A 26,207-nucleotide genomic window follows, 5' to 3' on the forward strand; every position below is an offset into this window, starting at 1 on the left:
TGATTTGTTAGTTAAGAACTTCACGAATAATTATATAGAAAAATATTAAGAAATCTGCTGCATTTCCTAATATTTATTACTCAGGGACTTAAAAAATCACCTTTTTGTGAGAATGACCCATATATACGATTTCAGGGGTCTGTTTAGGAGAAATTTGGGTCCGTTAACGGACCCTTCACAAAATATCTTTTCTTAAAAACGGACCCTTCACAAAATATTGTAACTTAAAAACGGACCCTTCACAAAATGATTTTTCTTTTAGTCGGACCCTTCACAAATTTGTGTATCTTCATTATTGTTTTGTTAATCGAATAAACCCTTTCCAGGGCAGAAAACAAGAAAGAGGGATGTAAACGAATTAAGTTTTGTCTTCAGCGGACGATTCTTCCATTATTCGTCCGAAATGAATATTGTGCGTTCAGCAGTATAGGCTAAATACCAAATATTTGTATGTTGCATCTCCAATTTAGAAGCAGCGATTGCTGTTTATTTTTGAAAATTTAATTTTTTTATTATAATTTTACAGTACCGAGGATAATCTTGTATCTATTTACAATTTAAAAACTCTTTGAAAAAGTTTTTTGCAATAACCGGACCCTATTTGCACAAATTCATAAAAGCGGACCCTGATTGAAAGAATGTGAGTAATTTTTTCACAATTTCACGAAAAACGGACCCTTCACAAAATGTCTGGACAGACCCCTGGATTTAGTTACAGTAATCTTTTTTATTTATTATGCACTAATCTCAGTCATAACTCACCAATTTTTTAAAGAAAAAAATTCCATTTTTTTCTGCAAACATTTTGAAAATATTACGAGGTAATTAAAATAAAAGTTAATAAAAACACGGCAATAATTATACTAAGGGCGATTCCACGAAAAGTGGTCCTGAGTGACTAAATTTTCAAAATTATCGTAAAATCAAAAATGACACAATTTCGGAATCTAGAAGATGTACATTTTTTAATAGTTAAGATAGTTTTTTGAATAACAAAAAATATTTATGTGAATTCTAACAAAAGGTGGAACACTATGAATTTTAACAGGAGTTCTCTTCTTTGTTATGTTATATTCCAATGGAGTTCTTAAAATATTAAAGAGCAATAAAATAGTTTTTAGTAATAAATTTAAATATTTTACTCTCTTATCATCGTTTAATGTATTTTTCTAATTTGGCCTAAATTTTTTTGCTTGTTTGAAAGTCGATTAATCAAGATAGTCTAATTTCCCAGTAACACACGTAACATAATTTTGCATTTTTTTCTGTAAAAACTTTAGTAAAAAAGAAAATTTAAAAATTTTTTGTTTTATAAATTAAGAAGGCAAGATATGCAACGGAAAAAATTCTCGAATTAAAACTGCCAATAGTTAAAATTTTATAATTAATTTTATTCAAGGTAACACACGTAACGAAAAGTTACGCGTGTTACTGTTATGTGTGTTAGAGGTACTTATACACTTTAATTATTTATTTATTTTCAATAAAAGATTTAAATCATGTTCGGACATTTTTTATAACCGTCGCGCAACTTCAATGCCACAAATACGGAATTGTAAGATTGTGGTTTTTTGTAAAATCAGGTCGGTATAAGCATTAATAAAAAAACAGCATAATAAGACGATAATTTTGAAACTTTTGGAACTTGTTTTCCCAAACTTCTATTTGTTATACGTTTATGTTTAAGTAGAATATTTCGACTGCATTTGCTAGATTATTATAAAATGAATAAGCTTAAAATAGTGTCCTTATCTGGATTTAAAAGAATAAGAAGATGAGGAAAAAAGGAAAAGAGCATAAGATTCTGCACTTCAAAGGAAAGAAAATAAGGAAATAATGAAAGTTAGACTTGAACTTTCAAAACAGATTGATAATGATGTAAAAGGTTCACCACTAAGTATTTCAGATGAACTTAATTATTAATAAATGGATTTTCTTCAAAAGTTAGATTGTTTATACTATGCTTGTATTGAAACAAGAGCTGGTTCTCAGGATTATTACGGGGAAAAACGGGCAATAAAACGAAAGAACTATCTAACAATGTTTCTAAGAGAGGCTTATACTGATTTTTGTCAGTTGCATCCTAAACATTGTTTAATTTTCCATATTTAGTGCTTTATGAAGAAAAAATTTATTGCTACTGTGAAACTTAGAATCAAAACAAATATCATGAAATTTTTATTCTTTAACTGGAAGGCTAAAATTAAGTTTATGACAATACATGGTGATGGTAGAAGTATTTATGTACATGAAGTAAAAGAAATTTTGGATCTAATTGTTGGAAGGGTGCTTCTGATACTTACAAAAATTTCTCATTGCTTGTTATAGGTTTCTAACCATCATTTATTGTAGTTTGGTAACGATGAGAAAAAGATGACAATAGCTCACAATAAAAAAATATATAATGGCAAATGTGCAAGAAGAATGTTTTGAAATAACTCTTGAAAATTGGACTAACTTTCAATAATACGTAAGAGTTAAAAGAATACGAGGCGATACTTTCCAAACAAACATATCTAGCATTAAAACCAGGGAAATTCAAGTTGAGTTTGCAATGGCATATTCTTTTGAATATCAAAACGAATTTCAATCAGCATTATGCTATCCAGCCACAGTTCCGTTATTCACAGCAGCTGTTGTCTTAGACGATACTCTCCTAAAGAGTTTAAAATAGAGTCCTTTACAATATTTTCCTAAGGCAAAGACAAAGGTGAAACAATGTTTACACTTTTATTTTAAGACTGTTTAAAAACGATTCTACTTCAGAAGATGAGCTAACAGAAACCTTCTGTAGTAATAAGTCAAGTTAAGAATTTAAAAATAAATATATGGTTGAATTATTTCATATTTTGTCAATCAAAATATAAAAAAAGAAATTAATTTGGAAATATTTTACGATATCACATGCAGAAGTTCCTTCTATGGGATAGGTGTGTAGTACAAAATCTTGAAAGCGAAACAAAAAGCAAAGTTATTTATATCATTGTGTTGTTATACAAAAAAATTTATTTGCTATCCAGTGTTAATTGCAAAGCTAACCAATCAACTCATGCCTAATACAACAGTATTATATATTAGCCAAAATAAAATAAAGATATTAATTGAAAAGATCAATACATGGCAACGGTAATACAAAGCATAAAATCCATGCATAAGTATCGTTAGATACTTGAATAAGATGCATAGATGCACATTGTGGCACACAAATAGTCAGTAAGTCAATTTCTGTTCCCTCCTGATCAGAAGTGCGTCTATAACTGAAATTAAAACGACATATGCTCTATCTCGGGAACATTATTGACTTAAATGCACATGCTTGTAAACTTAAAATGCAATATTTGCATAAAATAATTGGAAAATATGCATATTTTTGTTTCCAAACAGAAATGATTTTGAAGGAATAGATGTGCCTAAGATTTGCTATGTTTTACTCTCTAAACCAGTATAAAGAAGGGCTACAACCATCTTTCCAGACCATTAACTATTTTATTTGCTAAAATAAATTGTTTTCCTTCTGCTAAATTAAAATAAATAAATGTTTTAGTGCAACATTTATGACTTCTCAGTTGAAATATTCACAGAGGGTAACACACGTAACGTTCAGTTAACACACGTAACGCACCAATTTCACCAAAATAAAGAAGTTTTTACTGTTGCAAGAAATTTTTAAAAATCACTAAACACAGCTTCGATATTGTATCTCTCTATAAAAGAAAATATCCTAATTTTTTGCCTTTATACTTCACAGAATTAAATGAATATATTCAAAGTTTCAAATATCTAGCATTATAAAGGGTAACACACGTAACAAAATTTCAGAAATTTTTTTTTTCAACAGCAAATTAATTTGCGCCTTCAATCTTCGTTTTGAAAACTTACAACACATATAGATTTAACAACAAATTAAGAAGAACATAAAAAATATCTAACAAGTTTATTATTATAAGTGTTAAAGTTGAAATATGTCGTGTAAAAGTAACACACGTAACGAAAGAATCGCCCTAAACATATTATGGCGGAGAATACACAAAAATTTGGAACAGAAAAATGTTCACGTTTTATTTAAAGTCGTTATTATAGATTTTATAAGTTCTGCAAGAAACTAATTATACTAAACGTATTATGGCTAAGAATACACAAAAATTTGGGGCAAAATTTTTTTTTTCACGTTTTATTTAAAGTTGTGCGAGATTATTATAGATTTTATTATAAGTTCTGCTAGAAACCGAAACTAATTATTTAATCCATTTATTATATGAAATAATAAATTTGTGAGAGAAAAAATTATGTCTGAAATATATTCATAAAATATCTAGGTAAATGATTATAAAAAATCATAAAATATCTGGGTAAAAATTATCTTTGAAATCAGAAATCTAATTTAATCCCAGCATTAAACGCATCCTATTCGAACGTTCGAATCGCTTTCACCAGCAAATTGTTAGGTGAAAGTTTTCCGATAGATGGGAGGAAAAATGAAGATCGCAGTCCGTTATAGCAAAATCCGTTCGAAAGCGCGAGGTTTCAGGTTTTCCCTAGGAGTAGAAACGTGACGTCAAAATGACGTCATTTTTCTCTTCCTAGCTCGTTCGAAGGCTGCAAGGTTTGAGCTCCTCAGGACCAGAGACCTTGAAGGAGGATACATGTCACCTGTGACGAACTTGTCTTTTGACGGAGAATTTTCGCTTCCGCGGGGATAATGGAATCCTCGCAGGAGACTATCTTATTTTCGAGGACTTTAGCTGTGGGCCAGACCCCCCCGAGCAGTTGGGTATCCCGGCTCTAGTCTTAGATTCTGAGCTAACCCCTTCACTCCGGCCCTTATCAGGGCTTCCTGGGGGACTTTGGGTATCCAACAAGGCTAGGCGCCTCCCTAAGAGAAGAAAAATAAATACGGCCAGTAGCGGCCAAAAAACAACTGAGGAAGACTCAGATGATAATAGCCCAACCTCCCTTAGTGATAATCATAAAGATAATATGTTATTCCATTTTAACGGAATTATTGATAATATTGAAAGTTTAATAAGCGGATTTATGCACATTAATGACAAGCACGAATCCATTGAGGATAATGCTAAAGAACTAGTTAGATACACCAGTGAATTCTTCTTAGGTTTAAAACATTTCAAAGGTAATCAGGGCAAAATGTATATTAAATACGGTGATATGATCTCTCAGATCTCGGGGTTTCAATCATTACAAACGCCTTTTAACATAAAATATATTTAATAACAAGAAGGATGATGATGATGGTACAGTGTTATGGAGGAAACTGATTAGAAACTAACTGATTTTACATTGCTGCGCAGAGCGCCATCTATTGAGTTATAGAAATTATAATTAGTATGGAGAAATAATATTAACACACTTCCCCCCGATGAACTCTTAGTTCATAACAATTCAGTCATTTCATATATTAATCAAAGTTATTCTCAAATGTAAGGTACCAATATTTAAAATATAATATAATCTTACCTTTTTACAATATGAGCCCTTCTTAATTATATAAAGATTATAATGCAATAATATTAATTGAATTCTTAAAATAATATGTTTCATGAGCATTAGTTCAAACCTTTAACAAATTATTACCTTATAAATGAAATTACTGGAATTGAAGTTCAATATTAAATACGGTGATATGATCTCTCACATGTGTGTTAATATTATTTCTCCATACTAATTATAATTTCTATAACTCAATAGATGGTGCTCTGCGCAGCAATGTAAAATCAGTTAGTTTCTAATCAGTTTCCTCCATAACACTGTACCATCATCATCATCCTTCTTGTTATTAAATATATTTTATGTTAAAAGGCGTTTGTAATGATTGAAACCCCGAGATCTGAGAGATCATATCACCGTATTTAATATTGGCGCCCTACAACCCCGAGATCTGAGAGATCATATCACCATATTTAATATTGCTGCGCAGAGCGCCATCTATTGAGTTATAGAAATTATAATTAGTATGGAGAAATAATATTAACAATGTATTCATTTTTTAATTATATACAAAATAGTACCATTCATAGAATGGGTGAATTTTTTATAACAAATCACTTAGATGAATCAGAACCCTTTAATGAGTACTATAACAGGGAAGCAAATACAAAGAGACTTAGGCGTAATGCCGAATGAATTCCCACCACTTAACCCCGATAGCGACCCAATGAATATTGATATCTCAGATAATGAAGATAATTCTAATGAAAATAATGCTGGGTTCATCCAAGTTAAAAAGAGATTACAACCACCTCCCATTGTCGTTAAAGATAGCAGCTTTGAATGGAGCAAATTTTGAAATAAAATTCAAGAGAAAAAATTAACTCAATGCACCGGAAAAATGAGCGGTGAAAACTTCATCATCAAAACTTCTAAAATGGAGGATAGAAATGCTTAATAACGATAATATTTCTTATCATACCTACTCCCTACCGAATAGTTCTAAAAAGTGTTCCCAAGAACTTCACACCCTCAGAAATACAAAATGATCTAATGAATCAATATGGTTTACCAGTCTCAAATGTGATACAACTTGAGAAAAGAAGAGACAATGTCAAACATAAACTACCAATATTCATAGTTGATCTCACTAGAGAGGGAAATTATGAAGAAATTTATAAACTAAGATCAATATTAAATACTAACATCAGAGTAGAAGATTATAAAAAGTCGGACAGGCCCACTCAGTGCCACCGATGTCAAAACTTCTTCCACGGGTAGTCGAATTGTAAACACCCAGCCAGATGTGTGAAATGCGCCGGCCCACACTTAACCAAAGAATGCCCTAACACGCATAATAAACTAAAATGCTGCAATTGTAATGGTGAACATACCGTCAACTCTATATCTTGTGAAAAATACAAAGAAGTCGTAAATAAGATCCAAAACAAAAATAATAAAGGAAAATAATTTTTTGAATTGCTTCATTAGTTTTTAAAATATGACTGAAAACGCAAAAAGCGAAATTAACATTAAGGGGTACGAACTTTGAATCGCTCTCCTGACCAAACTATGGGGACCACATTTCCCAGATTGCGGCTACCCAAGGTCCAAATATGTAAAAAAAAATGTATGTTTATTCAGAGAAAGTATGTTTTTGTGTGCGATTTCGTAACTTAATTAACAGTTAGCACTAATTAATTAGCATATTTGAGGTCACCCCCAGGAACCATTAATATTGACACTTAGTTCGTGAAAATCCGATCATTAGAACGAAAGTTATTCAGGGTGATTCTTTTTTTTTTGCGGACTGTTCCATACAAGAAAACACTTTTTAATTATCATTCATATAAAATATATATGACATATTGCCTTAAATATATAAAAATCTGTATCATGTTAATGGATTAAAAAATAATTATGTTCCATAAAATTTAATTACATACTAATATCATAAATTATACACAGCTAAATAATAACATTAATTAAACAATATTGAAATATAGCATTTCTATATTACGAGCAAGCAAAGGAATCATTCTTTATGGTATCACAAAAATCAAATTTCAATACTGAATGTTTATTTTGCTGGCTAAATAAATCTGTATAGTTAAAGTATTCAGTTCGTTCTTTTTTTTATTATATATTTTGTTAACATATTTAAAGAAAAGAGTGGATATTTTTTAGTTGTTTATTGAAAATATTAATTAATAGTTAAAGTAATAGTTAAATGCTACGAAAGACTTTGAATTGGTTCGGTTAATTTCAATTGACTTAAAATATTGTCCCACATATTGTTTTTAAAAAACACAAAAACCCCAGTTTAAACAAAAGAAAAAAAAACTGGTTTCTTTCCAACCATGTGGTAACCTAAGGTAAAATATAAATTTATTTCTTACCATCCTTTGTGCTGATTTTTAAATTTTGAGTTTTCTCTTCATTGTTGATCTTCCATTCTGACTCGCTATGAAAGAAAGAAAAAATTATAATTAGAATATGATAGTTGTAAAATCAGTTAAAACAAAAACAACAAAATCAAAACATTAAAAAAAAACTGTTTCTAAAATCAAATATTAAGATTAATGTAAATATTTTTATATCAGTTATGGTATATGACAATAAGTTTATTGTTTATCATTTATCTTGTTTATATTCCAAACACGTGGTGTGTTAGAGGAACTAAATGTGAATTGGTAAATTCAATAAAACTTAGCACAAGTTTGTAGGGGAATACTTATAGCCTTTCAGCCCAAATTTAATGTGGGCATCAAAGTTTTTAATTTTTTTCATGTATATTTTTAAGTAAAAAATATTTGCTAAAATAATTGCTTTAATACGAATATTATATGCTGGTGAAACTTATGGAAAAATGAAATGTTATATAATATTATCATTTAAAATAAAATAACGAAAAATATTTCGTTATTCATTCATAACCTTATGCAGTTATTTTAACAGTAAAAATAATTTCTTTTAAAATTTTGTTTTCTAAGTAGTTAAAAAAATTGAATGATAAAAAAATGTTATAACAGGCATGTAATGAAAACAGAGAAAACAAATGCTAAAATATCATAATGATGTAAAATTGTCAGCACATCTTTTCACCTAATTTACACATTCATAAAGTGTATTTTCCATTTAATACAAAACCTTATTAAGAAATTACTAAATAAGAATATTGCAAAAATATCAATATAAAAGCTTATATGAGTAATAAAAACACTTGTTATTAATAAAGACTGTGTTAGAGAAATACATAAAGTGAACTTAATTTTGATAAGCACAATTATTATTTCAAAAAATCAAAATTCTTTTGCAAATCAAAAATATGTGATTTAATTAAAAAAGAAATATTAATATTTAAAAAAAAATATGTTTCTTTAAAATTATATAAGCCATTAATTATTAATTATTTTAAATTATAGAAATTATTAAAAATGTATTCTGTACAAATGCAATATAAAGGAATAAGATTTTTTAATTTTATAATGAATTTATTAAATATATTTCCCAAAATATGGGATATAAATTTCAAATAATGTTTGTTCTTACCTTATTTTCTGTTGATGGCTGTTGATTGCTGGATTAGCATTTCTTGAATCTTGCCTCCTGTCTTTCCATAAAAGAAAAGGAATTAATTAGAATATGATCGTCATAAAAACAGTTAAAAATCAACAAAATCAAAACTGTTTCTAGCTAATTATATATTATAATTTTTGTTAAAAACAATTTTCCGATTTAAATTAAATTAATTTTGATCTAAATGAAAGAGAAGGATCATATATTAAAATTACGGCAAATATTTTTATTTTTGGTAACTGACAATAAGGTTTACCACCTGTCTTTTTTATGCTCAATGCATATTGTATTTTAGCATAAACTACTGATCTTGCTTAAAAATAATTATCATTGGAAAAGACTATAAAATTTAGTTCGGAATTGCAGGGTAACATTTAGAGGGGTTCCACCTTCATTTCATCCAAACTGTCAAAATGGAAAAAAGGGTGGGGTCGAGCAGGTGTGGTAGTTAAAGATAAGAAAATAATTTTGTTCTTCAGCAATAGACAGATGAGGGAAAAGAGTGTGTTGAAAATGATGTAGGGATTTTTAACTGCTTTGGAACACTAAATAGTGTGATGTAAAGGAGTATCAATTAAGGAACTGTTTATTTATTTATTTTCCGTTTCAAGTGCTTAATAACATATTCAACGTAACAAAAGCGAAATAATTAGCAATATTATTTTACGGAAATTCATTCACAATTTTTATTTCTGATGATTCTTTTTTCCTTTTTAATGAATCTTTACAATATTTTTAAAACTTTTTTCCTTCACTTATAAACATTGCGGGATTCTCAAGTGGAAACATAATACTAGAAGTTTATATTGCTTTGATAACAATAATATATTTTACAATAATAACATAAATTTTTTTTGTCTGAATTAATTATAGTTAAAAAATAAATAAATGCATTGATATTTAGTATGAAAATATGTAGAATTTTTATTTATTTAATTTTTGCGCATTAAAATAAATACAAAAAAATAAATAAAAATAAATAAATTTTTTCCAAATGAGCTCGAACATCATTTACTATTTCAAAAATAGTTTATTTTTCATTTTTCTGCATACTTTCATACATTATTTTTCTGTATAAAATTATATTTTAACAATTTATAATAACACAATAGTTGAAATGGTGTATTGTATACCAAATAAAAAAATTGATTTTTATTTTTTTTGAAAGTGATGATTTTCTAAAACTTTTATAATAATAAAATTTTTCTTAAAATTGCAAAAATTTTAATAATAGAATTTGAAAGTTTAATATGATCGAATATTAAAATTATGCGAATCAGCAATAATTATTTCATGCTTTAGCCATTGATTTCTTAAATACTGTAAAATCAAAGTAATTAAGAGGATTTCGAGCATTTATTTTAAGAAAATTGACATTACAAAACCTTTTCTAAAATTATTATAATTACATTCCACATTTCGTCTGGGCTAACTGTGGTATAGAATTTTTTTTTTACAAATGTTAATAAAATAATGAGTAATTTAAATTTTTAATGTGTGCTAGCTTCATTAGCTGCAGATAGTATTGTACAGATTTAATCGTATCATAAATTAATTTTTATGAAACTTAAGCAAATATAAATAAACCTGTTTGCTTAAATTTAAAAAAATGCTGCAGTTCTATTAATTATAATTTGAAGTAGAATTGCTTTCAAAATTTTTCTGTTTGAAAATCAAAATCATAGTATTAATAAAGTAGTAAAATGGAATAACTTAAAGTATTAAAAGAAAAAAAAATAATAATCAAAGATCTTAAATTTATAACTTCGGCATAAAAAATAATTTTCTTAATAATTTGAAAATATTTATATAGGACAGATGCAACTAATTACAAAACAATTAAATAACCAGCTAGGCTTTAATTCAAATTAACTTGAAGATAACTTGGAAAAATTTATTACACAATTAATGAGGGAATAGGATTACTAATTTATTTAGAATCTTGTCCCATTTTTTATCTGCTATGGAAAATGAAAATTATTTAAACAAAATTAATATACAATCTTTCTATTTAAAAATCTGTAGCGCTGTTTTGGGTGTACAACTTAAACTTACATGTTGTTTAAAAATTATAAGATAAAGAGGAAAATAAATATAAGAAGACAGAAATTATAAGACTTAGCTTATTATTTAGCTTTTTTAGACATTGTTTTTATTACTTTTAAGTTTGCATTGCATTTTGTTTTGCTGCCCAAATTCAGTAAAACTTAGAAACTTCAAGTTTCAAAATATATAGGGAAAAAAACTTAATATATAGAGATAAGAACAGTTTCCTATTTAAATTATTATAAGTTTCGTCAACAAATAAAAATACCTATCTTTCAATTTAATTAATTTTAATTTATTTAATTTTAACTTAATTTAGTAAATGTTGCATAACATTAAGACTCAATATTATCCTTCCTAGTTACCTTCCTCCAAATCGACTGGGAATAGTGAAAATAACACCCTTTAATCGCTATCCAAGGGATGGTTTAACTTTCAAAGCATTTATTGCGCCAGCTTCAAAATCCATCATGGCACATTTTGGATCAAAAATATGCCCATTAATCCAAGCCTGGTTGCTGATGTGCTGAAACAAACGTAAATACGTGTGTTTCGTCTTATCAGGCAATAGGCCGTAGATTAATGGGAATATTTTACCCATGTATGTACCATGAATGGTATAAAGCTGGCAAAAAAGCTTCAGTGCCATTTTAAATGTTCCGTCTAAGTAAATTTTTTTGGATTGGCACAATATTCCGAGGTTCTCCCTGGTGCCAAACATCTGAAAATCAAATTAATTTTTTTGTTACATTTAGACACGTCACAAAAAGCAAAAAAAAAAAAAAAGACATGTGAACCTGCTAAAATTATTTAATATAATTGAGCAATGAAGGGCATAACATAGAGTTGCAAAAAAGAGTTCAGTTGCAAAATTTACTTTTATAATGAACATTTTACCTTGGTTACAACTTCTCACATCCAAGTTCAAGCAATAACAAATATTATAGAATTTTTTTTTTTTTTTACTATTTTTTATATTATCTAAAAGCATTATTAAATAAGAGGTTTTGTTAGTGCTGGAAAAATAAGCAATATTCGTTTTTATCTCTCTTTTTTTCCTTTTACTTTGAAAAGAAATGCCAAGAAAAAGTAAATTAAATGCTAAGAAATTTTCTTTTACAAGCATATAATTAAAAATATATACCGCAGTGTTATTTCGTGTTATAAAGTTTGTTGCTTGTTGATATTAACCTGTTGTTATTTTATTGTTATTAACCTGAATATTTCTGTGGAATAATTGGATATTTAATGCCAGGTACAGCATTTGATGTTCTAATTTATTGACACCTGGATATCTAGTTTATTAATTATTTTCAACAATGCACTTCAATTTTTTGTAACCACAAAAAGGCTTTTTTTTTCTTGGCGAAAAGGGTGGTGGGGAAAATCGTTATTTTTTTAACCCTTGGCTATTTATTTTGCACTTTGAAATGCTTACTTATAACTATCGGTGTTCTAACCAAACAACTTCAAAAATAAGACAAAACATTAGGTAATTTTTCTAAAAATAAATATTTTATAGTATCTAGTTTAAGTTCTTTACTCAAAATATTATTATTATTATTTTAGTTTAAAAAATATTAACACATGAATTATTCTAAAAAGTCCATCATTTTAGAGTAAAATGCAACTTTTGAAATATTTTTATTATTAATATAGCATGTACAGTCCGCAAAAAAAAAAACGAATCACCCTGAATAACTTTCGTTCTAATGATCGGATTTTCACGAACTAAGTGTCAATCTTAATGGTTCCTGGGGGTGACCTCAAATATGTTAATTAATTAGTGCTAACTATTAATTAAGTTACGAAATCAGACACAAAAACGTACTTTCTCTGAATAAACATATATTTTTTTTTACATATTTGGAATCTAGACCCTTGAATTAGGGGGGGTAGACAAAATTTTAAAAAAATTGGGTGGTAAATTGGGCCGCAATAAAGGTTTATATATTTGGCGATAGTCCAGAAAACCGCCAAAAAAAGTCGCCTGCGCAAATAAATATTTTAAGATAACCCATTGACTAATTCAAAAGAGGAGTGCTTAATTTTACTAGGTTGCTACGCAACCAATCTCTGATAGTAAAAAAATTGAAATAATGTTCAGTGATTGCTCGGAGGGGCTTAATTTATTGTTAATAGAAAATATCTCGAAGTTTCCAGGCCATAAACAATTTTTTTAGGGGATTTCTGTCCGAAAAGCAAAAAAAATATTATTTTAATCTCCTTTGAAAAGTAAATTTGAATCGATTTATAAATTATTTATGATAGTTTTTAGAATTTAAATACATGAACTTTTTATCTGATATTATTTAGATTACACTGTTTTTACTATATTTATTCGAGGATTTTATACTAAAATAAAATGAGCATAACTTATTATAGCTATATACAAAATTTTAGGGATAATCATTTTTACAGCTTTAATCGAGTCTTCTAGGCAAGAAAGTTTGAAGAAAAAAAAGTGCTTGAAAAATAAAATGTAGATTATATAATAATTCTAATGCACATTCACAAGGCTTTCTATAATTTACGATATTTCTTTTTTCTATAACTCAAGGAATTGCTGAATGTTTAGTGGCATTTTAAAAAGATTGAAATATGTTATGTTTAAGAATAAGATATTGAAATAATATGTTGCAAATTGTAGGATTCATTGTTTAAAAAATCGCTTCATTCTACTAGATATTTAGGTTACATCGTTTCCTTTGGATAAAGATGATTAGCAAATAGCATCCTCATGTTTCGATACATTCTAAAACTTATACGTTCGCAAATTCACCATAAAATGTCGCACAGCATACGATAAGCTACATTTACCACCAAATACTGCTACTATGGTTATTTTTGCCTTCTTATATATATCTGATGATCTCTTTTTAAACAGAGCTCGTAAGATCCTTAAGATACTGAAATGGGGGCACAAAAACTTAAGAGATAAAATATTTAATTTCATTAACTCAAAATATCTGGTGTCAAAATGTTAATTTTTAAGTTAAATATAACTTTTGCAATATTGATGTTCTTACATTTTTAAAGACCATATGAATCCTGATAAAATATTAAAATGCATATGTTTACTTTAACTAGTGTAAAATCCTTATCAAAATAATAATCAAGACCCAAATGTAAAACAGTATAATTGACGATAAAAACTCAACTGGCTTCAAAACATATGAAGAGGGAAGTAAAAGTCGACATGTTTCGAGTTTTCAAATATAATCGCCCATTCTCAAGACTTGTCAGGCTTGGATAACTTGTGACTTTTATTATTGGACGCTCAAAACATGTCTATTTTTATTATCATCTATTATTTTTTTAAATCAATGAAGTTTTTATATTTTCGATTCAGTTTCTTGGGATTATCCATTTAGCTACACAAAATATTAAATTATTTCACTCGATATTAAAATAAGTTTTACATATGTTATAGGCACAGGTTCTTAGATTGAAAAAAAAATAATTCACTACTTTGTAAAAAAATTAATGCAGTAAAAAAAAATTTTTTTTTTTTTGCTGCAAGCCATAACATTTTAGCTTAAGGTCATAAAAAAATTCCGTTTACAATTGAAATTTCAAAAGTGGAATGTGAAAATGGAATGTCCCCTAGTACCAGGAATCGAAATTAAATAGTAACAAGGACAACTTTTTTAAACAAGTTAGCGTTTCCGTCCTACTCGAAGTTGTTTGAAAAGGTATTTTTTATATATCGATTCCAAAGTTTATTCGACATATATTTCAGGGTATACTTTCGGAGTATTTCGATCGAGTTTATTTTTACACCCTTATTTGCTTAAAATTATTAAATAATTTACTTAAAATAAATTATTCAAGCTACATGATTTAATGCATTTATAGTATAATAATAAACGGAGCTTCCGACGCATATCCTTAACCTTAATACCGCTATCATTAAATAAATGGAATAAGCTTAGATAAGTAATAAAAGTTAATTTTTCCCTCGTTTTAATTTTCAAGGAATAATATGCTTCGATCAAACAGATTTCATTCTGGAAATAGCGAAATTATTGAGTAGGTCCCTTGGAGCAATATCATTCTTATCCTCTTTTGACGAAATATAGGAAAAATTAGTTTTCACAGTTTCTGTAAAAAGTATGTTAGCCTACTTGCCACGTTTTTTTTTTTAAATTTTTTTATTAAAATAAGGTCGGAAATTGTGTATTTTTTATAGCATTTTTTTTAAAAATCAGATGACTCTAAAATTGGCACAGCTTCGGAATCCTTACAAATTTCAATTTTTAGTATTTCCTGCTTAACAAAATAAGGCATTTTCCTGATAACAAATTATACTACAATAATATCTTGGAAATCATGCTAAAGTAAAAAATTAAACTAAATAGTTTAGTATATTATCAGAAAAAAAATCTACTTGGTATCATAAAGAGTAAAAGATATAATGAAATAATTAGTGAATCACACGTGGTCAGATAATTAAAAATTTAATTTCACGACTAAGATAGTAGGACGACATTTAAGATACTGAGATATTCTAAGACACTAAAAAAATTGGCTACGTATTCCACAGCTTTTTATGTTCGGTATCTTTATCCTCTTTGTAGTGACTTATAAAACATCAACACTATTTTAGATAATCTAAGTTGAAGTCACAAGAAACAAAAAAAAAAAAGACATTCAATAATTTATATTCTTTTTTCAAAAAAAATAGTATGCTAAGTAAATAATCAGCTGTTTTGCATTAAATAATTTTAAACAGCTGAATGTTTTTAATTTCTTAACAAGGTTTTATTCTTAGCTAGCAGACAATAATTCTTAAAAAAAAACTTGACTATAATTTGAAAAGGAAACCTAAATTAAAGAAAATCTAAATTAAAGTTCTAAAAAAATTATTAGTATATTAAAGAAGAAATAATAAACGTAAAATGGAAAAGAATAAGAATTTTAAAATGTTAAAGTTTTATTAAATAGTTGGTAAAATAGTTCTGTGATACACATGCGGAAATTTTGTTTTAAGATTAGGATGATATAGGGTAAACCAATAAATGAAGGAGCATTTCATAGATATTTCTTAGAAATAAGATTTTAAACGTTTCAATTTAGATTGATTGGAAAGAGTAGCTTACTACCTAACAATAGGAAGTCCTCTAACAATGCATTTAGTTATCTGGTCTTTGAGTCTTCTCTGGAAAAAGTTTTGAATTTGTTAGTATCTGTTCAACGCCTTGTTTCTTTGACAAAATTATAAGGTCAGTGTTTGTTGTTATCCGTTTAAACTACAATTAATTGCATATAATAATGCTTTTTCTTTTCATTGTGAAAAAAAGAATTCAAAATATGGTCATTGAAGTTACGTTTTATTTATTTTAAGCATCATAACAGAAGCAAGTACTGAGATTAGGGGGTGTTTATTAACTGGATTACCGAACGATGAAAAACCAATGTATAAACAAGTGTTCCTTTACTGGGATTTTTTCAAGTTAATGAAAATAAAAGAAAAATTTTTATTTTCTTGTACCTTTTGTCATATTATAAATCAAAATTATGTTGAAAATAAAAAAAAAACTTCTAACCAGTGAAGGAACAGGCATGTTCCTTCACTGAGAATAGATTTCCCAGTGAATGTATAGTATGTGTGAAATATGATTTTACATGGATAATTAGTAGTTCAGCGACATAGAGGACTCCTAAAATTCAGTTAAATGTTGTATGAATAGTTCCTATAACAATTTCATTTAAATATGCAAATTTAATTGCTAAATTTATTTAAAGAATTATAATAATAATTAATTCATTATTTATCTTTATAAATGTAGTGATTAGTTATTACATCATACCTTAGACACCTTAATAAACTATGTTTATTAACCAAATATAACAACTAAATATAATAATAAAAGCTTGAATGGAATCTTTGCAGGATTTTGTGCCAATAATTAGCTAAATTATTATCCTATTGCCGTCTCTTTTTGTCCTAACGGGAACTGGTAGAAAAAATCCATTTAAAGACAATTATCTAGGTGAAAAATGGGTGAAGTTTTTTTAAGGTGACATCCACCGATAACTCAGTGCAATGCGAAGATAATTTCAAAAGGCAAAACTTCCCTTAGAGAATAATATTCGAAATGCTGGTTTTAAGAACTTCAGTGAATCTTTAGGAGGGAAGTAGCCCTGGCATCCTTTTATAAAGTGATTGCATTTACCATGCGAATGAAACAAGAGTTGAATACTGCCCTTAAACGGGAAAAATCTGCGGCCTTAAAAATAATAAGGATTTATATTCTAAAGTACCTAGGAAAGAAAAAGTACCTCCATTGGTAGTTTTTCCTTACAGAAGAATTCGTTGAGATATTACAGAATCAGTCCCTTCTACATATTTCATTGGAAAAAGCTATTCATGAAATGAAATGATGACCGCAGCAACATTTTACAAATATATTGCAATTGTTTCTACCCATGGCTAATTAAAAATGCAATCAAATTCCATATTTTGCTTCTTCTGGATAGGTATAAATCTCATATCAATTTGAAACTGAGCAAGTTTTGTTCCTCAAAACAAATTTTCTGATTTAGTTTTCTACGTAATTCTTAGAAATCTCGTTAGATCTTGAAAACAAAAGAATTGTTAAACAATATGTCTAGAAAATTTTACATCCATTTTTAAATAAGATTTGAGGCATCAACTGATGAAGTTAAAATGCTTTTATGAAATGCGATATTTTTTCATTCGATGTAGAAAACGTTGACTGTAACAAATGCATGCAAAACAGACACCAAGAGTTAATGAGCAAGACAACTTATCAACAAAACACATGCTTCGAGAGTAACGATGCGCTATTTCTTCAGAAGCTTGAGAAGGAAATCTCACAAGTTATGTTGCAAATTTTTAAAGGAACATTGACAGAAAAGTTTAATCTCCCAAATATCCAATAGTCTGTGCTTTTCTCAAAATTGAAGAATTTATTTCAAAAAGAACAATTGTATAATCAAATTTTTGGCTCTGAAGCTGAGACAACTAACATTAATAATGAAAGTATCTTGAAAACTGATTTTGAGATAAGTCCTCTTGAGGCATTGTTAGTTGCAAAAACGATTGGTTTCATAAGTAACTACTAGATATAAGTCAATGAGAGATGGGTTTTACTCAAACTTCGAAACTCCTTTTTCTCATTTATTATCCAGTGTGGAATTCTGGAAATGGAACTGGAAAATCAAAAGAAATTTCGAAGATACATTTACATTGGCCAAAAATTTGGAAAAGAGAGGAAGGTTAAATCAAAAGAAAAATAAATAAATTTCTCATGACGAAGAGAAAAAAAATACTTAAAAAGATTTAAAAAAAAAGCTTAAAAAATATGAGGGAAAGATTAAACAAAAAAATGATCGAATTATAATAATAATAAAAACATCATCAGATTACACAATGATAAACATTCATAATTTAGAACGGACTATTAAACTGTGAGAAAAAAATGAAAAACATTTTTTTAAAATTATGTATTCAAACATATTTTACTTTCCATTCCATGACTGAAAAAAAAGTAACATTTTCCACATTAACTATGGTTATAGGTCGTAATTCCAAGAAAAATCTTGTTTTTAGACATTTGTGTGGCCTATGGATTCCTAACGAGCATCAAACATTATCAAAATTAAGTGTTCATTCTCTGGAAAATTTAGTGTTTATTCACTGGTAAGAACTGTTCCTTCACTTGTTCATCTTACTACTTATTATTTAAACCACCAAAAGCTTAAAACAATATTATGTAAGTTATCTAACTTTTTTTACATAATTTGCATTTAATAACAAATATGTCGACACCATCATTTAGCTAAAATTACAAATTTTGAAATTTTTATGAATTTTTTTTAAAGGCAAGCTAAGCTTAAGTGTTCCTTCATTGTTTAGTTTACCCTATAAGATGTTGAGAAATTTGAGATGTTGTGAGAGATGTTTAAAAATGTTGACTACGTATTTTTATTAATATTTATTAAATATATATTTAAGAAATTGATAAATATATTATTCCAAATCTATGCATACGCATGTATATTATTGAAATTGTATCAGTTATTGAAAAACAAAATAAAAAAAATAAAAAATAATCACATTAAATAAGCACAATCTGGTGTATTCTATCAGAAGCACGCTTTTTTAAAACTAGACATTTGTTGAATAAAGTGTTTTTTATTCAAAATTCTTTACTAAATTGCAAATAAATTATTAAATGACTGAAAAAGAAACATCGTATTTTATAGTGTGAAAGAAATAAAAATAAAAAGATTAGCAAACGATTATTAGCGAAAAAAATATGAATGAAATTTTACGCTAAGCGCGCGAAGTCAAGTTCCTCCCAAGTTTATCACATTTTAATATTAATCGCCCCAATTAGTTATTTCTTTATTGTCGCCAAATTATTTTTTTAAAATTAACTAATTTTAATTTTTCTCAGCTTTTAATAAATAAAAACAGTTGAAACTTTAGATTTTTCAATTGAAAAATATGTAGATTAATATGGTATAAAAAAATTCATACCTTATAATTCAATATTTTTTCATCCTCACTTTAATTAAATAATAAAAAATAATAAATAATTATTAAAAATTATTTTTTGCATGAAATTATCTTTGGGTAAATGAGTTTTATGAGTGGGTGCAATTTTTTTTGAATTGCTTCATTAGTTTTGAAAATATGACTGAAAACGCAAAAAGCGAAATTAACATTAAGGGGTACGAACTTTGAATCGCTCTCCTGATCAAACTATGGGGACCACATTTCCCAGATTGCGGCTACCCCCTATATTTTAAAGATAAGAAATCCAAATATGTAAAAAAAAATGCATGTTTATTCAGAGAAAGTACGTTTTTGTGTCTGATTTCGTAACTTAATTAATAGTTAGCACTAATTAATTAGCATATTTGAGGTCACCCCCAGGAGCCATTAAGATTGACACTTAGTTCGTGAAAATCCGATCAGTAGAACGAAAGTTATTCAGGGTGATTCGTTTTTTTTTTTGCGGACTGTACACCAACTTTTCAGCAATTTTTTAATTCTATATTCAGAGTGAAAGCAAACTTTAAGCTTTTCTTTTTAAGTATCATTTTTTTAAATTTAATTTAAAAGAATTTGACCACAATTACACATACATAAATTTAGCATGGATATAAATGCATAATAAACATATCATAAAGTGTTCTGGCAAAATAAAAGATATTTTTGCCAACTAATGTGTTCTTAGTATCATTTGAAATAATTATTCTTCAGAAAAGTGTGAGCTGGTGTGTAAAGTGTATATAAAAAGGGGAAAAAAAGGTATACTAACCAAAATCCTTTCTCCGGTTATCTGGTCATCGACCAAGAGAAAATCTCTTCCATCAATTGTCTTCGCCCATTGACCATTTACTGTAATATCTTTTAGAGTGCTTGGCAAAGGTGGTAATGCCTTTGTCCTTGCTCTGTACATTGTGCGACAGGCAGTTTTTAAATCTGGCAGTCTTACTGCTGTCTCGACTGTCTGCGCAACCTCTCCGATTTCCTGCCTGAAAATGATATATCATATTATAACTTGAATTTTTGAAATAACCAAATGATAATTAAGAGAAAACATTTGAACCCAAGACTATAGAAATATGCAAAAAGTTAAATACTGTATTTACATAGTAAATCTCTTATTAGCTGTTTGTTAATATATGTTACTGACCTTCGTACCAACATAATATAACAAATGGCACTGCTTATGCCTGCTCGACATGATTCTCTGTAGTTACTACTAAGTCTATTTTTAATCATTATGTATAATATCTTAAATACCAAAGAAAAAAAGAACAATGCAAGATGAAATCGAAAGTATTAAACAATATGTATAAAATTGCCTAAATTATATGAATTTATATTTCCAATTTTCTGAGTTAAAGTGGATTTTTTGTTTTTTAAATTGCTTAGTTAAACTTCACATAATTTTTTTTTTTTTTTTGCTATTTTACTCTTCTTTTTTTTATTTCAACATTAATGTATTTTTAATGACTATATATATTAATTTTATTTTTAATGTAATAAAATAGATTTTTTTTAAAAAAATATAATCTAATGATGAATTAACAGCAATTAATTTTTTTATTTTATAGTTAAAATGCTAGTCAATCCTACACAGTTTCTTTAAATCAGGGTTGACAGGTTTTTGACATGTGACAGTTTTTGACAGTTTAAACCATGGTTTAAACCGTCACGTCAAAAACCTCACTGTCAAAAATGTCAAAAACCTATATTCATATGTGAAATTTAATTAATACATAAAATTTATATATTTTTTAAGGGATAGTGTTTCTAAATATGTTCTAGAAAAAATAAATTTTAAATTTTGAAGAAACACTTATATTTTGAATAGTAACCAAAATCTTGTACTTTTGAAAACTCACATCTTTAGTAATATTATGTATTCATTTTCATGTGTTATTAAAACTCACATCTTTTGTAATATTATGTATTCATTTTCATGTGCTATTGAAAATCTGCAGTGATATTATTAAGAAATTTATTTATAACCAAATTTAGTGTATAGTATAGATTATACTAAAAATTAGACATTTTTAAAGGTAAACATTAGCAGTTTTGTACATTAGACATCATCTTTTAAAGAAAAATCTTTTTAATATTCTTTTAAATCTTCTTAATAATCTTTTTAACATAAGACAATACAAATTTAAGTGCTTTCTGTTAAATACACAGTGTAGTTAGTGTCGATTTACAGTATATTCAGCCTATTCATTTACTATGCTGAAAATTTAGTTTATCCAAATACTTGTGAATTTCATTTTGCTGAATACGATATAGTTTTGTTGAATATCTAAATATTCAGCTGTTGAATAATTACTTCTTGCTTTCAAGATATGCATTATTTGTATTCTTAATACAAGTGGAGAAAAAAAAATTAAGAGATAAAAATTGTTTTAAAATGATAAGTGAAATAATTATAAATAAATATAATAAACAATATGAATTATATTTATCATTATTCATAAATATAACTACTTTTAAATTCAAATTAATATACTGGATAATAAAGATATTCGGTATAACATTAAAAAAAAAATTTTATACACTTGTATCTTATATCAAGTTTGTATTTATACAACATAACTTGTAAGTTCCTTATAAATATTAGTTATATGTTCCTTATATGTCAAAAATGCATAGTAATAAACTTTTAATTTTCTTAAGTATCAAAAAGAAAAAAAAAATTTTTTTAATATAAATATTTAAACAATTTTTGTGCAAAATTTTTCTGCACATGCATTTGAATATAAATTTCTGAGATTTTAAATCTGTTATTTTACCTTAATTTTAATTAAAAAATATTTTAAAACCTGCTGATTACCTATAGTATAATTAAATTTCAATATAATGCATGGCAACTGTTGGTAGTTTTGAAGTTTATATATTTTCTTGGCCAACTTCAGTTTTTGACATTTTTGACGGGTTTTTGACGGTTTAAACCAGTATTATACCCCTGTCATGTCAAAAACCACTTTTTGACGTCAAAAACCCAACCCTGCTTTAAATCTATCAAAATGTAAAAATAATGTACTATGAAACTTTGAGACATTTTACGCTAGTTACCAAAATTAAAGAGTAATAATTTTTTTTAAAATAAGTACCCTATATTTAAAAATGCACTTTGAAACAACCATTTTTTTTTTCTTCATAATAACAACTCCAAATATTAAAACTTCATCAATTTTTTTAAAATTTTATGTAATTTTTAACTGCTTTTTCAAAAGCAAATAATAATTTTTAAAAATTTGAAATTTGTAAAAAAAAAAAAAAAATCAGAATTAAATATTCTTTGGTTTATTTCTGAAATTATATTTGATTAATATTTTTACGATAAGCTGGGAGAAAATAAAATCTGCATGAAAGATATCTATTTAAAATATCTCTAACATATTATCTATGAGTTATTTCCAGGTGTGATTATCTGATGGTTTGTTAATTTAAATGTATATATGAAGTGTGTTGGAATATGGCACTTCAATAGTTTTTTATATTATTATAAAATTAAGTTCTATAAAACAACTTACGTTAACTGTTTTAATTAAAGAAATTTATTTTATTTTGATTTTCAATTTTAGGTTTTTTATTTTCACTTTTTTCCTTTTAATATTTGCTTGGTGGTTAATTTTTTCATATGGAAAAAAATTTCCGTGACTGATAATAGGTATATAAATTATTATGTCCTTATATTTAATAGAGAAAGTTTAACAAATAATGTTACAATTAAATAAGCAAATTGCAGTACCATAAATTATTCAGGGCTTTACTACTTTTTAAAAAAAAGATTTCTATTCAAGGCTGGGAATAATTCCAATACTTTCTGAATAAATCAATTTTATGTTGAATAAACTTTTGGAAAATTTGTAATTAAATTCCAGAGAGTTTTTTTTTTTTTTTTTTTTTTTTTTTTTTGAATGACTTTCATAAATTAACAAATTCTATTTTTAAATTTACTTGTAAAAATTATTATTTAATTGGTGTAAAAAAAATTTATTCTTAAATTAACAATTTTTAACATGCTACTTTAGTTTAAAAACACTGTCTCTTGTTTATTGCCTTAGTCAAATAAGGGATTTTTTTTTCTTCAAATCCTCAGTTTGTTTCTATAATTAAATCAAATATAGGTTAAATCAAAATTATGAGACTCTAGTAGAGAAATTAATATGTGAGTAATAATAATATATATATAAACTGACTTATCTAGAAATTAAATTCTCGATTGAAAAATTTAAATGAAATCATACTATATAACATTTTTAAAAACAAATTTCTTACCTGTATAGTCTTGGAATAGCCTCAGAGAACTCCGTCTCACACCTGCTTTTCAATTTGTTGTAAAATGTTTTCCTGCGAATTTTATGGAAATCTGGAGCATGGTTATGTGTCTCTATAGCATTTTTCAAAAAGCCATTTATTGTAGTGAGTTTCGCTGAGCAATTTTTCTGTTCACATTTCCAATAACTAGTTTCGTTTTTATATTTACTGTGCAAAGTAAACAAATAATTTTTATACAGTATCAAATATCCCCCTCTTGAAGATTTTAGGTAGCTTATTTCTGACATTATTTAAAATGGCTAAAAAAATGTCGTCGATTGAATATATGGTTAAGCGATAGTAAGAGGAAAATCTATTTTCCCTTTCAGGTTGTTTTTCCCCAAAAAAGGATTCTGTCCCCTATATAAAATCCCTCTATACCCTTCCCTTGGAGAACTCCCATGCCCACAGGTGCACATCATTAATTATCTATTGGGTCAACTTTCGTTTGGGTGAAGTTTCATAGAGGACAGGTCTAAATCTAAAGTAAATAATTAAGCTAGAAGTTTTAACTTATTATGCAGTTGGATAAAATATGTGAATTATTAAATGTTTAATAATATTTATAATATAATTACAAAATAATAATAATAATATGTTAAATATTTTTCTAGCATAAGGAAGTAGTTTTTAAAGTCAAAAATTTTCTCTTAAAATTTTTTTGATTCTAATTTAGAAAAATAATAAGTATGTATGGGACCATGGGTGGTGTGGAAGACATCGGAGACAATTAGAATTAAAGTAAATAGATAAATTAGAATTAAAATAAATAGATAAATTCTAAATAAAGCTTCTGTTAGTCAGGGCTCCCTCTCAATTTTAGAAATAAAATTTCCTGAATTTTTGAGGGAAGTTTCCAACAATTTCTGGATTATATATTTCCACTACTAAGTTATCATCATAAATTAAATTTTAATCAAACAATTAATTAAAGTTACTTTTTTGTAGAAAATAAGTTAAGTATACACTTTCTGAAATACAAAATTGTTAAAGGTGAAGGCTGAACAGATATATTTTAGAATTAAAAACCATATAAAAATTCAAAATAGTAAATTGAGAAAAAGATGAGATAAATTACAGATTTTGCACAACTGGAAAAAAAGAATTAGTAATCGTCATAATAGATTTCATTTTTCATTGAGGACCAACAATATTTAATACAAAAAGCCTTATTTCATGAAAAAAAAATATTATACTGAAAATATTATTATACTTAATAAATGAATTTTAAAAATAATAACCATAAAATAATATTCTAATCTCAATTGAAAAAAATTTAACCTAATTTTAAATTAAATTAGTTTTATAACAAATTTAATTTTACAACATTTATAACAAATTTACCCTTTGAGGGGCACAATAAGAAATTTATCATTGTGTAGCATAAAAATGGTCTTTATCTTACCATAAGGGTCTAAAAACACACATTATGCATTCAAAAAAATTTTCAAACCCCTGTATATTTGTGGGGGTGGTGTTGGCAATAGCCAACACTGCCCCACTAGAGCTAAAGATGTTGTTTGAAACAATACTTTTACTCTAAATATTAAAAACATAAAAAGTGATGGAAATAAATGGTAAAAGGTTCAATTATAAATAAAATATGCTAGATATTCAAAAATTACTTTTTTTTTGCTATGTTAATTTTTATAGATAAAAGGAAATAATACTTAGGATTACATGATAAAAAGGTTCAAGACATAGCAAATAAAGATAATAATATATAAATTTACACTATTCTAAGAATATGAAATGCTAATGCAATAAAACAATAAGAAAATCACTATGTTGAATATATTTGAATTGTATGTATATAAGGTGACAAAAATTAATTGTATTGAAGAGCATGCTTACCAATAATTAGAGACAGAAAATGAATATAAAAATGTAAATTATTCCACAAAATTGTTTTAGTTATTTCGAATGAAATTCTTCAAAACATACCACAACAACTATATACATTTATATGTATATAGTTGTATTTATATGTATACATTTATATGTATATGTATGTTACGGTAATTTTTCAACTGACTCATTATCAGATGGAAGATCATAAAATAATTGAAGAGCTTCCTGAATATCAAGTTTTTTCCGTGACATATTTTAAGAAAAGTTAATATCATTCAAAATAAATATATCGTCTTGAGTAAAAAAATTAACTAATAAAGCATAAAAATTGAAACTTCAAACTAACGGAATCAGTAAAGCTAATCAGTAAAATAAATGGAGCCAGCTCAAGGAATAAAAGCATCCCTTTCAAGAGAATAAAATCCAAGAAATGAGGCAAAAACAA

The 26,207-nt window shown here is 26.8% G+C and overlaps 1 pseudogene across 1 annotated transcript in view; it reads right to left on the bottom strand.

Annotated features, from left to right (window-relative positions):
* LOC107455512 (CD109 antigen-like) overlaps nucleotides 1-20,894 on the bottom strand; it is an 81,515-nt pseudogene extending 60,621 nt beyond the window's left edge. Inside the window, exons 1-3 of the transcript XR_015433409.1 lie at nucleotides 20,370-20,894; nucleotides 8,998-9,058; nucleotides 7,845-7,909 (exon numbers count right to left, since the gene is read on the bottom strand). The product of XR_015433409.1 is annotated as a CD109 antigen-like (transcript). The remainder of the gene's footprint in view (nucleotides 1-7,844; nucleotides 7,910-8,997; nucleotides 9,059-20,369) is intronic.
* Between the last annotated feature and the right edge of the window lie 5,313 nt (nucleotides 20,895-26,207).

Source organism: Parasteatoda tepidariorum, chromosome 4 (genome assembly GCF_982258835.1).
Source record: "Parasteatoda tepidariorum strain Cologne lab strain chromosome 4, Ptep-v5.0, whole genome shotgun sequence".
NCBI lineage: Eukaryota > Metazoa > Arthropoda > Arachnida > Araneae > Theridiidae > Parasteatoda > Parasteatoda tepidariorum.